Consider the following 14,760-nt stretch of genomic DNA (forward strand, 5'->3'; position numbering starts at 1 on the left):
CAAGTATAATTTCAATGCTAAAGAGAAAGAGAATTAAATGAAACTTTTGTTGTATTTTTAGGCCCCAAAACAAAAAGGTACTTTTTCTTCATTTAATTAATGAATAAATTAATTAAGGGTGTAGAAAATAAAAGAGTTGGAATTAAATAAAATAAAATTAAAGGCTAGAAAATATCAGATATTAGGGAACTAAAAATTATACAGTTTTAAAAATATATTATAATAAGAGGTAAAATATTAAAGATATAGTGGAGTTGATTTATAAATAATAACACTAATAACAGAGAGAGACAAAGATATGTGTGTTTAGAAAGCTTATAAACTCAAAATCAAATAGAAAAACATATAAGAGAGAGATTTTTGGGAAAAAAGAGAAAGAAGTAGTTTTGAAAGTGTAGATAAAACTTTAGAATTTATCAAGAGAAAACTTACCTTTCTTTTTTTGTTTGTTTGTATGATGAATGGAGATACATCCTTTATTTTCTTTAGGGGTATGCTGAATGTTTTATTAAGTTTACATATTTGTCAATTTAATTGAAATGTTTTTATACCATAAATGAATGTTTATGCATTGATTGGTTCTTGAATATTTGGTAGATTTGAGAAACATCAATAAATTATATTTTAATTAGACCAATAAACATTGATGTATTATTATGATGATAGAATTATATGTTTTTCATATAATTGAATCTTAAACAAGATAAAAATTAGGGTTATTTTATTAGTTTCAAGATATATTAAAAGTTTATATTTTTATTTAATTATAATTAAAAAATCAAATTAGGGATTTGAGTTTCTCCAAATTATGATTTGGAGTTGATTGGAGTAAGATATTTCTTAAAATATATATATATATATATATATATATATATATAATATATATATATATATATATTAGCTAAAACCTAATTAAAATTCAGATTTAGATTTACCTAAGTCTAGTTAATTTTCTAAAAGAAGATTCTAAACACTAGAGGATTTTTATTAATAAATTTTAAATGTTCAAAATTTTATTTTAATTAGGTAAAAACTGTTTTTTTTATTTCTCTCAAATAACCTACCCAGAATAAAACTGACATTAGTCATCTTTTTCTTTCTTGTAGACTTGGACTCTAAAACAAATGAAGAAGATTTTATACTTATGAACAAAACTATATCTAATATGCTATTTTATTCTTAACCACATGCTAAAACGACAGAAAATGTGTCCTCCCTAAGCTCACACCATTTTATGGTAATCATTACAAAAGATAAAATACACACAAACAACAAAGACAAAAGCAAGGGTAAGCTAGTGATACAAAAAAAATTATAGTATATAAAAACATATTAAACATTTTACTTAAAGGTACACATCTCACACCAAATCAACCAAACAATTTATGCATGACAACCACCCTTTGACTTGACCATCTAGATTAGTATGAATATGTAGCTATGGCAGTTCATGCACTTGTTGTGGTGAAACAACTCGCTCACCCCAAGTTACCACACAAGGTTCATCCGTTATCACTCACCTTAGGCCAAGGTAAAGCCCCTAGGCTAGGACCTCCTACTATTCTCACGACATACCTTACCCTTCTTTGCTTGAGAATAAGTGACCATTAGAATGTTAGGATGAACTCCAAGACTGGGTTTCCCATATTCATACTTACAACACTTGAAACCACTACTAAGAAACTCCTCTTTGGAGCTTTCTTCCACAACTTTGAAACCACATACTTTCACTTTGAATCACAACACATAATGTAACATCTCACTTTAATAGTATAAAACTACCAAAATGAAACGTTACATAGATGCTAAAAGAATGACTAAGTAAAACAAACCTCCTTCAAAGAAGAGATCTACTTTTGTAGATCTATCTAATAACTCATCAGCTATTCCCTCACCTCTAGTTGGAACAACTGAAAAGGTGAATCCCTAAGCTCACACCATTAGGTGATCATCGCAAAAAGAGAAACAACATACAAAGACAAACAACAGAAAAACAAATGTAAGCTAGATACAAAAAAAATACATCATAAGTTTAAAGCATTTCACCTAAGAATCATATGTAATTTAATCCAATCCAAACATCTTAACATGCAAAGACCTAAACTGACTGTCTGGACTTAGAATGAATACCGAGCTATGGCGGGTTGTGCACTTGTGATGGCCTCTACTGCTTTGCAAAGCCATTGCCATGGGTTTCACCCTACCACAAACACAAGGTTAATCAGTTACCACATAATAGGCCTCCAAGTAGCGCCTACACTAGGACCTCCAACTACTTTCACCACATGTATCAATCCTCTCGATTTGAGAATGAGATATCATTAGGGTGTTAGGATAACCCCTAATATTGAGCTCCTTGTATTCATTTTAAAACACTTGAACCACACCGAGAGTATTCACTTTGGAACTTCCTTTGAAACCACATACTTTCACTTTAAATCACAACACATGGCACCATCATGTAACCTCTCCGTGAGGATCATGGAATTACGTCCATCAACCATACTTTCAATACATACTTAACCTCAAGAATCAAACATTATGTATTTCAATTCATATTACAATTCCAATTCATACTCCACAACAAGTAGTAGAAACTAATCATTCAAACATTCACATACATTGTACACACTTTAAGAAAACATAAAAACTTAATTGAAAATATGATATTTTCGCTCAGCACATACCATTCGCTAAGCTAAAGTCCTCAGACAAAAACCCACCTCTAACACCACTCGCTGAGCGAATGGATTCGTTCAGCGAATAAAACTAACAGTGCTCTCAGACCTATGAAATTCGCTCAGCGCACACCATTCGCCTAGCGAAAGTCCTCAAACAGCAAACCAAACTTTTGACATCTCGCTGAGCGAATCCACTCGCTCAACGAGTCTACATAATTCCGCAGTAGAAAAACTGCAGAATTATCACCCCAAACTGCCCTAGACTAATTTGATATAATTCTCCCAACTTCTAACCTTCCTATATTGTGTTATACACCTAATTAGACTTGAACAAGTGTTCCGAAACCTTACTAACATCAATCTAAAGAGTTTTCTAATCCTATTCCACTTCAAAACCTCCAAAACACCAACTTATAGACTTAAATCCCAATCTACCACTTTTGTCACATTTTTTATCAAATGAGTAGTTCTCACAAGTCACAAATGACTTGACTAAGCTATTACAACTGACCATTTGAACCTCTAACCCCTAATTCTCATTTTCACTACTCTACTTCCTATAATAAGTCCTAGACTAATGTAAACTATGTCTACACAACCTCATAGCCTCTTATAACCGATTTCCTCCTACTTTGACACTTAATTATGATCCAAAACAACTCCTAACTAAGACCAACTGCAGCAAAAAAATACACCAACCATTTCTCACTATTTCCTTATCAAAATCTCCAATTTGAACCAATTAACCTACAACTAAGATTACCCTTTTTCTTCCAACCATACAATCCGCATCAAACACTTCCTCAACACAATTTTCACATCTCAAACACGCATACACACAGATTCAAACAATTGTACAACATACATCATCACACAAAACATCAATATTACCCAATTAACTCAATTATCACTAACAACAAACAACATTTTCATTCAAACAGTTTAATACTCATATACTATCAAACTTACACCACATACTTCAATTGAAAGTAATTATCTAGCTTCTCTTACCTCGACTCAACAGCTCCAAAATCTCTAAACACTCCACAGATTTCTTACGGCACAAGGAACTTCTAGAAAACCTACAAACCACCGGCTGGTGATTGGAGACCATCTTTAGAATCACAAAGGAACCAAGAATTTAAGAAAAGAGTGCTTAATCCATGCAAAAACAGAAAAACTTTACCGAATCAAGAACCCTAAAATACCAAAGAAATGGGTTTCTAACTTGCTTGCTCTAAACAACAAATTGATCGGTTGAGGTTGTAGATCTTGACGCTGTGATCGTCTAGGCACCTCCTGATCGTCAAATAGATGACTTGAGATCAAGAACTCTTAGAGAGAAGTTAGAGAACTCTAGAAAAGTGGTTTCTAGAGAGATAGTACATTTTAAAATAATGAAACTCGTTTATAACAAAATTATTTATAATAAAACTGTTTAATATTAAAATAATCGAGTCTCACTATTTTTTGACTACCACCACTTCTAAAACACCATTTTCTGGGGTTTTACACATAACTTTGAACACCTTTGAAACCATGTACATATGACACTTTACTTTTACATTGAATACCAACATATATCATTTTTTATCATACATAAAAAACATACATAACTTTAAGAATAAACCATCATAGAATACTATAGATATTTCTACATTATCCTCAAAATCAAAACATAGCTTAAAGTTATCATAAAATAAAGAAAGAAATACTCAAAACAGGTTCTGGACTAGTCGCTCAACGCACCAAACTCGTTGTGCGAAAATAGAAACAGTGGGTTCTGCTCACTCCCTCTTGCTCAGCGCACCAAATCTGTTCGCTCAGTTAAAGCCCATTCGCTTAGTGCACCAAGTTTGTTCGCTCAGCGAGACTGCATAATTCTGCAACACCAAAACTGCAGAATTTGCGCATCTCAACCACTTCTGACCTATTTTATGCACCTTTTCCAACTTCTAACACTCTTAAATTGTATTATACCATCAATTAAACTTAGACAACTTCATACAAACCATCCTCAACTCATTTTTAAGTGACTACTACAAGGTTCTACTCCATAACTTACCAAAATCTCACTTTAAAGACCCAAATTGAATTCTACCATTTATAGCTTATTTTTAAACAACTTAGAGACTCCAACAAGTCCCAAATGACTTACTAACATCCTCCAAAAAGACCATTTAAGAACAAAACTCATAATTCAAATTCTCACTAGTCTAAACCCCCAAAAACTAGTTCTAAATCAATCTAAACTCTACCTATCAACCACCAACACTCTTACACCAGATTTCCTAATTTCAATGCTTAAACAAGTCATAAAACATCTCATAACAAATCTCAAATGCCTCAAACCAGTTTACAATCCTTTTTCCACAATTTCACTGCCTAAAACCCCACTTTTTCCTTCAAAAGCAATATGAAGCTTCAACTATAAACTTCACTTCCACAACTGTAAAATGTTATATAATATTTATATAGAAAAGCCAATAATTAGATAGTAAATTTTGAAGAAGAAATATTAATATATTTTCTAAATTGTCAATTACATGGAAATCATGCTAATAAAAAATTAAACTTAGTACTAAAAGGTTATTTGTTATTAGAAATAAACTTCTTGTTCAATAGAGATATGGAATACACAAAGAGATGAGAATCAATTTTTACCATTATTAAACAATTTTTTTCCATTAGATAATTTAATATCAAAGTATGTATGAATATACAAGCCATCCATTATTTAAGATAGTTTATTTTGGGGTTAACCGACAATTTAAGCTAAAGGTTTCTATGAACATAAACACATAAAAAAGAAAGCCCTACCTAGGATTCAATAGTCAACCAATTTTAAAATGGACATGATTAGCTAAATCTTCAAGCAATGAGCAAAAATTAGTAGATAGTTGATATCAATGCTATATTTTATTTTCTGTAACCGCGTTTCTATAAGAATGTTTTTTTTTTAAAGTTCATTTTAATAAAGATTTAAAAAAAAAGTTAATCTTTTCTTTTTAATTTTCTCTACTAAAATTTCTTAGAAAAGATTATTCAGACATAACCTTGAATTTGAGGCTCTCTTTCTGAAAAAAATAATATTCCAACCATGATCTGTTTTACAACACCGTAGCTGCTTCCTAAGTTAGAATAATGTCTCATACACACAACAGGAATCGTAGGTGATAGACTTTTTTCCAGTTTTAGGTGGTGGAGAATCACTTTCTTTTGTGGGAAACAAAATTATCAAAGTGATGGTAAAAAGATGCCAATGTGCACAAAGACAATGATAGCAACTTCATTCAGGCACAAACAGAATCACCATATTTTCTCCATGTTGGTAATTTATTAGACAGCAGAATTTACTTAATAAGAAACAAGAATGAACAGAAAATGTATCAAATTCACATAATAATTAGTTAACTAGATGATAACAGCAGATTTAAGAGATAATTGTTTTACAAAAAACAAATGTACAATACTGACAACTCTTACTTTGATATGAACAACATCAAAGAAGTAACAGAAATTTTCACAAGTTCAAAGCAAGTTAGCTTTCCAGGCTAAAAATACAAGCCACTGGCATCACTGTCTGATATTTTATTCAAAATTAGAAGATACAAATCATTCACAACAGGTATGGATTTCCAAAGCAGAATGAAACAAAAAGTATATGATGCAAGTTAAGGTAAGTTTGACAACACAAAAAACCCCCTTCAAACTCTACATGCAGAGTTTCTAAAGACAATTCAAGGCAAATCTACCTCTACTTTCTGCAGTACCTTCAGCTTGTAGGCCTCACAATAACTACTCCCAAAGCTAAGGTTTATTTTCCTATCATTTCTTTACAAAACAAGTGAAAAAGCTAGATAATGTCTACTCCAGATTTTGTCAGCTGAGTGTGTTTGCAGAAGGTTTTTTCTCTTGAAGAGAGATCACAGTTTCAAAGGCACCAACCAATGCTTTAACCTTGCTCTTACGAGTTTCGGCTAGTTTACTTGCTGTTTCCTCAATTACATTATTGAATAGTCCCTGTGCATCTTTCTTGTCCTGCATATCTAGATGTCTTAAAATAACCTTCTCTGGAGCAGTTGCAACATCATTGCTGTCAGCACAGGTTTCGTGTCTTTCAAAGCTTTTCCGGGTGTCAACCTTAACATTGACCCTCCCACCCAACCCTTTTGCTCTCCGAAACTTAATCCTCCTTGGACTACTTATTTCAGTTTGATTTTCAACCACTTTTCCCCTTCTGAACTTCAATTTTACCATTTTGTTGTCCTTGTTTTTGGAATATGCCACCCCATTCTTTGTGCTCTTGCTTTTCCTCTCGTCTTCCAATGTCTTCTCCTTTTCTATGCATTCAACTTCATGGTTTCCTGAGAAAGAATCCTGCTCATATTCACTAGTTGTATATTCAGATTCCTCTTGGTCTCCTTCGGAAAAGGATTTGGAAATTGAGGATATTGATGACTTAGGTGATAACAACTGAGGGACGTATGATTCATCATCATAGTTTTCATTCTGATCAGATTGCAAAGGTTTGTTTTCACTTTCCATCTTAATGACATACAAAGTCTTTTCCTCTACCTCGTTGTTGTCGTCTTCCTTGTGCTCAACCCTTTTGGCAGTCTGCTGATGCTTAAGGTTAGATGCAATTTTCAGGCTCTTCAGCTTTCTTGAATTTACACTTGCAACTCTTCTGAGGGAAGCTCTGGGGGATAACAAAGCCTTCTGAGGTGCAATCAGTTTTTTTGAACCTTCTTTGGAGGACGTGGCCCCCTTTTCCAACTTGATCTTATTATGTATTTGGCCATCGTTGCCATCTGAGGTATTCATAGAAGATATTCGCTTCTTTCTAGCACTGCTTAAATTTAAAGAAGGCACACGTTTTTCAAATGACTTTGCTTCTTTACCTTTGAGAGAAGATAACTGTGAAGTTTTCACCGCATAGGAAGATGGTTTTGATGAAGTTTTGACCTTGGAGATTGGTTTTGATGGATTCCCCATCTCATTGAAAGTAGGTTTTAATGGAGAGTCCATCTTATTGGCCATTGATTCTGATGGAACTTCCACCTTCTTGGAAGTTGATTTTGATGGAGCTTCCACTTTCCTAGAAGTTGGTTTTGATGGAGAATCCACTTTCCTAGATGTTGATTTTGATGGAGTTCCAACCTTTTTGGAAGCAGACTTTGATGGAGATTGGACCTCCTTCATTGAAGAAATTTCTTGTTTTGTTGAAGGAGATGTAAGGGACCTCACTACTGATGGTTTAACCTTGGCCAACCACAATTTTCTCTGGTTCACAATAACTTCGTTTCCTGATTCCTTTGGGCTGTCAAATGACTTTGTTATCAGCTTCTCCTTAGAAGTGGCTGATGTATCAGAAATCATCTTAGAATCAACTGATTCTTTCAGTTTTCTTGTTGACACCTTTGTCAGCTTGGAATCTACAGATGCACTGAGCCTAGCAACTGATATCGCTGTTATCCCACCAACACCACCTTCTAAACTTTGATGAAGCTGTTTTCTCCTAGCTCTATAAGGTATAGAGCGTCTTTCCTTCATTTCTTGTTCATGTTTCTTCCCATATTTGCAAAAATCATGACAAGAACCGGTTGAAGCTCTGAGATAATTAGGAACAACTTTTCAACACTGCTTCCAGAACTAGCTTTGTCAGGTAAATGCCTTCTTTTTTCAACCACGGGTGAGTTAGTCACTTCTGGGGTCGCTGGTAATTCTCCACTTTCATTGGCCATCTTGGAGATGAGATGAGCTAATGAGCAAAACAAGATTCAGACAACAATCCTGAAACAAAACAAAAAAGAAAACCAATGTTAAATACAGCTTATACATATAGAACAGAATGTTAAGCAATGGTGGATTCAAACTGCAAATACAAAACAAAAGCACATTCAACATTTCAGTATAGCTAAGTTCAGAAACAAGAACAAACCACTTATGGTAGAAAGGAACGAAAATGCTTGTTCAAAGTTGTAGAGAGAAAGAATTTGCTTTTTAAAACCGATCTCAGTTTAGAGAAATTCTTTCCAAAACACAAATTACTGATCTCGTTTGAATTCAAACTTATAATCCGTGTCATCAAATGGAAATGCACAAAAGAAAAAACTTTTATACTGTTTCAAATCTGATTTTCTTCATTCGATCCACAACAATACACTCTCTTTTATCACTGTAAAATAAAATGTATGAAACTATTAATGTAACAGGAACCAACCAGACAGCAACAAACAGAGAAAGGAAAAGAAGTCATCAAACAACCAAAAAGAAAAATCATGATACCCCAGCAGGCAAACTACTGTTTCTCAAGCAAACTTCAATGAAACACATTTTCATGTCTTGTAAACATAGGTAATCTAAGACTACTTGTAATAATTGAGAAACAGTAAGCTCTGCCATTAACTGATCCTTTATAAAAAGAAGACACTCATCAAGCAAGCACATTAACCGAGCAACCAATCATCTAAGCAAATCAATGAAGAATTACAAATGCAACCAAATTCACCCGGGTGCTGAGAATCACATAATAATTCAATCAAAATCAAACGCAGCAGAATATTCATCCAAAAGCAAAACCATCACCAGATATTTATTTTGTTCAGCAAAAGTCACAACCAAACATCATAAAAAACACATTGAAAAACTTAATGGTGAAGAAAACTTCTTTCACACACCACCACCATCAACGATCATCTTGAAACCGTATTTTGGAATCACGAGATGAAAATCAATTTTCTTTGTATAAAAATTAAAAATCAATATAAAAAGGCACCCAGACGAAAACCAATCCAATACAACAGAAAAAAAAACCGAATCAGGGGAGGTTCAGAAATCCCATTTCAATCCACCAAAGATCAAATTTTCCAACAGACCCATTTGCATTTAGAGGATAACAAACACGACCAAGATGATGAATTTTTATTAGGCAGGTGTAGGAGAACAAGCATACCTTGTTGTTTTCTGAGAAACAAAGGGTTGCTCTGAACAAGAAAAGAGAAAGAGAAAAAGGGAATAAAAAGAAAGTGAATAAGAAGATGAAGAAGAAAGGAGATGGGACCACTGGGAACAGAACGTGCAAGCAAGTTTTTTTTTCTTCTCTCATGTTGTTTCTGATTCGGGTTGCGTGTCTTCTCACTGCCTTGGTTTGTTACAGAATCCAAAGAGAGAGAAACAGAGAGAGACAGAAAGAGAATTGAAAGGTTCAATTTTTTTGCATTATTTTTTGGTCTCGGCCGAAATAAAACAAACGATGAGATTACCAAAGTGTGATAAGAAATTCAACAATAAAGAACAGGAATCAGTGGGAGCATTAAGAAACTTGAGAATGGCTGGTTGGTGGGTAGGTTGGTGAAAACCTTAAAATGGAATCTGAAATTTGCTCTGTAAAAGATCACCAACGAGAAAGAAAACAATGATGAAACATTGGTATTTTTTTAAACCTATAAAAATGCTACCTTTTTCAATACTCTGTTTCCTCTTTTGAACGATTTGTGTGCTAAAAAGTGAAATAACAAAAACTGATTTTGCTTATTTTTGATAAATTTTGAGAATTGTTCAAATTACTTCAAGTCAAAGGCAAATTCAGTTTAACTCGTGTGTTGACCGAAGTTTGTGCCACCGCCTAAGTGCAATAAGGTCAAAATGCAACTCCATTTTTAGTGTATTTCCTATTTTAAGCATTTTTTAGTAATATTCAATAAAAAAAACAATTTAACATCAATATATTTAGCTCAACATGACACATAAATTCAAAGAAAACTTCACTCCAACTCATCATGTGAAGAACATATAGTTAATTTCACCTCCTAAATACTACAATCGAGTTCACCTTAAACAAGGTGGAATTGTATAATAAACAAAAATATTATTTTAATTAATCTTCTGTACGTTTCTATATTAATATTATTCATACATGTAGAAACTGAGAAAGGTAATTTTGTTTATTTATAAAATATTGTGAGTAATAATTTATAAATAAATACTTCAGAAATTTTTCCTAACTTAAATATTTTAAGAAAATTATAATCAATTAAGTTTTAGATATAATTTAACTAATATAAAATATTAATTAGTTAGATTTCAAAGTCATTGAGTCAATTTGTGTATCTAATATATTGTCTTTTGAAGTTTAGATATCATATTTTGTCTTTAAAAATCAATTTAAAATGTAGAAAGAAAAAAATATCTAATTTGTCTTTATTGATATACTAAAATAATAATAAATACTTTAAAATAAAAACGATTAAAATATAAAATGATTGCGATTTATGAACTTTAATTGTGATTTATGAATTTTAATTCAACTTTCCAATTTAGTGGTGCAAAAGTATGTGTGGGATTGTCAACCTAATGAAAATTATAGAATGAAGGGTTTTGGACATTAAGTACTATGCCACGTCTTAATTGAATTTCCCTTTCAATTTAAAAGTGGGTTTCTTTGTATCTTTCACATTTTTTATGAAAAAAAAAAGTTGTTTTATTTCCAAAACAATATGTTCATCACGTTTCACAAAGCCTTTTTAAGATTCAAGATACAACAATCAAAATGGTTATATTTTTATAAATAATTAATAATGTTTTTCTACATATATCTCTTTGAATACAATCTTATGAGACCTAGGTGAATATACAATGAACACTCAAAATTTAATTCATCACATCACACATGATTATTAATTTTTAATACATTTAAATTTTTGCTAATAAACAATAATTTTTGTTTGTCTTTTGTTATGGGTTTCTTGAATTGTGAAATTAAAAATTAATATAATTTAGAGTTGTCCTTTTATAAATTTCGTATAGGACAGTAATCGAAAATATCATTTAATACAAATAAAACACAAATAAGTTTTTTATTTATTTTTATTTGACTAATAACTAATGAAAAAAAATTAAACTTGAATGAACTTTGAAGTAAGTTAAGTATTTTACCAAACTTATAAAAATATTAAAAGTTAGAAATGTCAATAAGACAATTCAATTATGATAACATTACATTTATACTTAATTTTATAAAAGAAAACAAAAATGAATATATGCATTGTGTAGAAAATTCTAAATACAAGTTTAACATCAACGAAAGCTGATCGAAAAGAAATTATTGAGGAAAGTAAATGTTAAAATAAAAAATTTAAAACAATTTAAATAGACTTAAGGAATAAATTATAATGTAAAATAAGAACAATAAATTCTTACAGAATATTTGTCAATAAAAAATTTAATTCAATTTTTATATACACGCATTTTTGGTATTGTTGTTTTATTTAATGTGACTTATATACCACATTTTATAAAAGTTTCACTTGTATTTTCTTAAAAAAACAAGTCAACTTAATATTTTTAATCTTCATGTAACTTCTTCTTTGATAACATATTTGTCTCAATTTATAATTTTTCTTTCAACATATAATCACTTTCTCAATCTTTTAAAATTTATTTTTATTAATATAAAGTATAGAATATTTTTCTTTACCAACGCATTTTATTTTACCCCATCTTGAACATTTTGATATTTTACAGTATCTATAATTTTAGATGTTTGAAAGGTCAAAAAATAATATCAAGAAATCAATTAAAATCTTATGTGAATATACCTTGAGTAATTAAATTTCAACCTTAGATTCCATTCTAGAATTTATTTAATTAATTAATTTAAACCATTGAAATTTCTCAGTTTTTGACTTTTAGAAAAAAGAAATAACCAGTGTGAATCCTCTTTTTTATACCTTTTGGAGGGCACTGATTCCACTGGTGGGGCCTACTTTCTGTGTTGGTCCAAATTTGTTGAACTTATGGAGGACTTTTGCTATTAAATATTTATGTCATCAAATATTAACTATTTATAATATATAATTTTCTAAAATTACAATAACATAAATTATCCTTATTTATTTGTTCCAGTTGGTTTTGGTTTATGTCTGATCCCATATTAACTAGAGTCACAACACAACCTTTGAAATATTGTGTCGGTTTATGTTTTTTATAAAGTAATAATTTATTATGATTTTTATATTTTTTTATCAATTTTTTTCATTAAAAAAAGTTTTGACAGAAAAGTGACTGGTAAAAAGATGTCATAAGTACCTTTTCTTTTTCTCTATTTAATCTTTATTTATTTATCTATTTAAAATGACATATTTTATTTCACCGATTGGGTTTTATGAAGTTTGGGACATGAAGGTACAGTGTGGTTGCAGGGTCCATGACAGACAAATTAACTTTAATATATTAATGATTTAATTATTACTTTGTAGTATTTTATTCACTGTTAACGTAAACTGAACTTTTTTAGGTCACAGTAAATTGAGAAAAAAAATTCTGAAAACATATTTAAATCATAAATTTTAATTTATTTGATCAGATTAATGAAACATTAAAACATTAAAAGAATAATTATAAAAAATGAACTGCTAAAATAAAACAGTACTCTGTGCTTTCATTAAGACTTTGCGTGTCGTGGCCGAAGGATCGGTTATAAATATACATTCTTAATTATAGCATTAATGGCCCGCAAAATTTATATACATTTTGATTTATATTATTATAATTTAAATAACATTCAATCTTCATTATCAATTAAATAAAAAATCTAATTTTATTGATTCTAAATACTTTTACTTGATTTAATTATATTTATCCTGAAATGCCCTAATTACTTTATCAAGTAAATTAAAAAATAATATTGGTATGCTTATTAATTTGATAATTTTACGCTGACATTCAAATTTCAACTTTTTTAATTAGAATGGACTAAATCTAGGTAATAATATTTAAGAGGAATATAGAAACGAATAAAAGCCTATAGTATACTATAGTCAATATAATAAAAGATACTAACTTATGAAGAAAAAAGTAATACTCTTTAAATTCACGATGAAATATAATTTGAAATTTTAGACATTTTTCTTTCATGTAGGGTCAAAAAGAAATTTTATTTAAGCAGGCTTGGATTTTATTTACCCAAAGTATTCCATTAATTCACCCTCGTGCATTTATTTGATAAAGAATTTTCTATATAAACTTTGAAAAATTCAAATTTTATCTTATTTGAAAAGATACTCATGATTCACATAGAACTTTTTTGAGACTTATGTAAATGGTGGAGAATTTGGAATCTCTTTTTGAGGTGGTATATAATTTTAATCTTCTCAAATCTTTGGATTTAATACGTTTTCCTATTTTTTTTTTATTTTGTTCATCAATGGATATCTAAATCACAATTCATTAAAGATTTTAATGAGAGGGTTAAAACAAAATTCAATAACAATATGTGAGATATGAAAAATATCACAATAAGGGAAAAAATAAGTTTATCTTAAAAGGAGGGGATTTCGTTTGGTTTTATCTTAAAAGAGAAGATTTTCCAAAAAGGAAAAAACTTAGTCTTTGTGATGATGACCCATTCCAAATTGTCAACAACAATGTTTATCAGTTAGATCTTTCTGAGAAATATGGAGTACATACTACTTTTAATGTATTTGACCTTCGACCTTTTGTAGATGATGTTGATGTTGAAGAAGATTTTATAGATTTGAGGATAAATCCTTTTCAAGAGGGAAGAATGATGAGTTGAGTCCAACCAATTGACCAATTACAAGGGGTATGATTAGGAGGATGCAAGAAGAATTAGAGGATGAGCCACCAAAAAGAAGTAGAACATGGCAAACTAAGTTATCTTTAAAACCAGCAGATCGCTCAACGAGTGCTTAGGCACACCGAGCGAGGCAATTGCCCAACAGCCCATGTGTATGCCCAACGTTAGAGTCCAACAACCAATGTCCACATTTTCTTTGCTTTTCCACATATGTTAAATCCATTAGATGTGCTTTTCCATGTGACATTTGATCCATGATCAACCATGCATAATAGGCACGAATAAGGGGCTAAATTCCTTTTAAAATTAGCACCCTACACCATGTATGAGACTATTTTGATTATAGTATTGACATGCTATTAAGTTCACTCCAACTTCTTTTTCTCTGCTTGAAAGTCACTGGCTTGAGAGACCTTAAGCCTCCTTCCATAATTAGGCAACCTCACCTAGTCTGAATCCACCATAAGCACCACTTCT

General features: G+C 30.8%; 1 pseudogene across 1 annotated transcript; it reads right to left on the reverse strand.

The window, feature by feature from the left end:
- Positions 1 to 6,236: 6,236 nt before the first annotated feature.
- On the reverse strand, positions 6,237 to 10,111 carry LOC124826350 (uncharacterized; annotated as a pseudogene). Its single transcript, XR_015781425.1, has 2 exons — positions 9,640 to 10,111; positions 6,237 to 8,477 (listed from the first exon to the last, which is right to left on the reverse strand). The product of XR_015781425.1 is annotated as an uncharacterized LOC124826350 (transcript).
- Positions 10,112 to 14,760: the final 4,649 nt, after the last annotated feature.

The sequence above is a fragment of the Vigna umbellata genome, chromosome 8 (assembly GCF_029865625.1).
Source record: "Vigna umbellata cultivar VRB3 chromosome 8, Vumbellata_1.0, whole genome shotgun sequence".
Lineage (NCBI taxonomy): Eukaryota > Viridiplantae > Streptophyta > Magnoliopsida > Fabales > Fabaceae > Vigna > Vigna umbellata.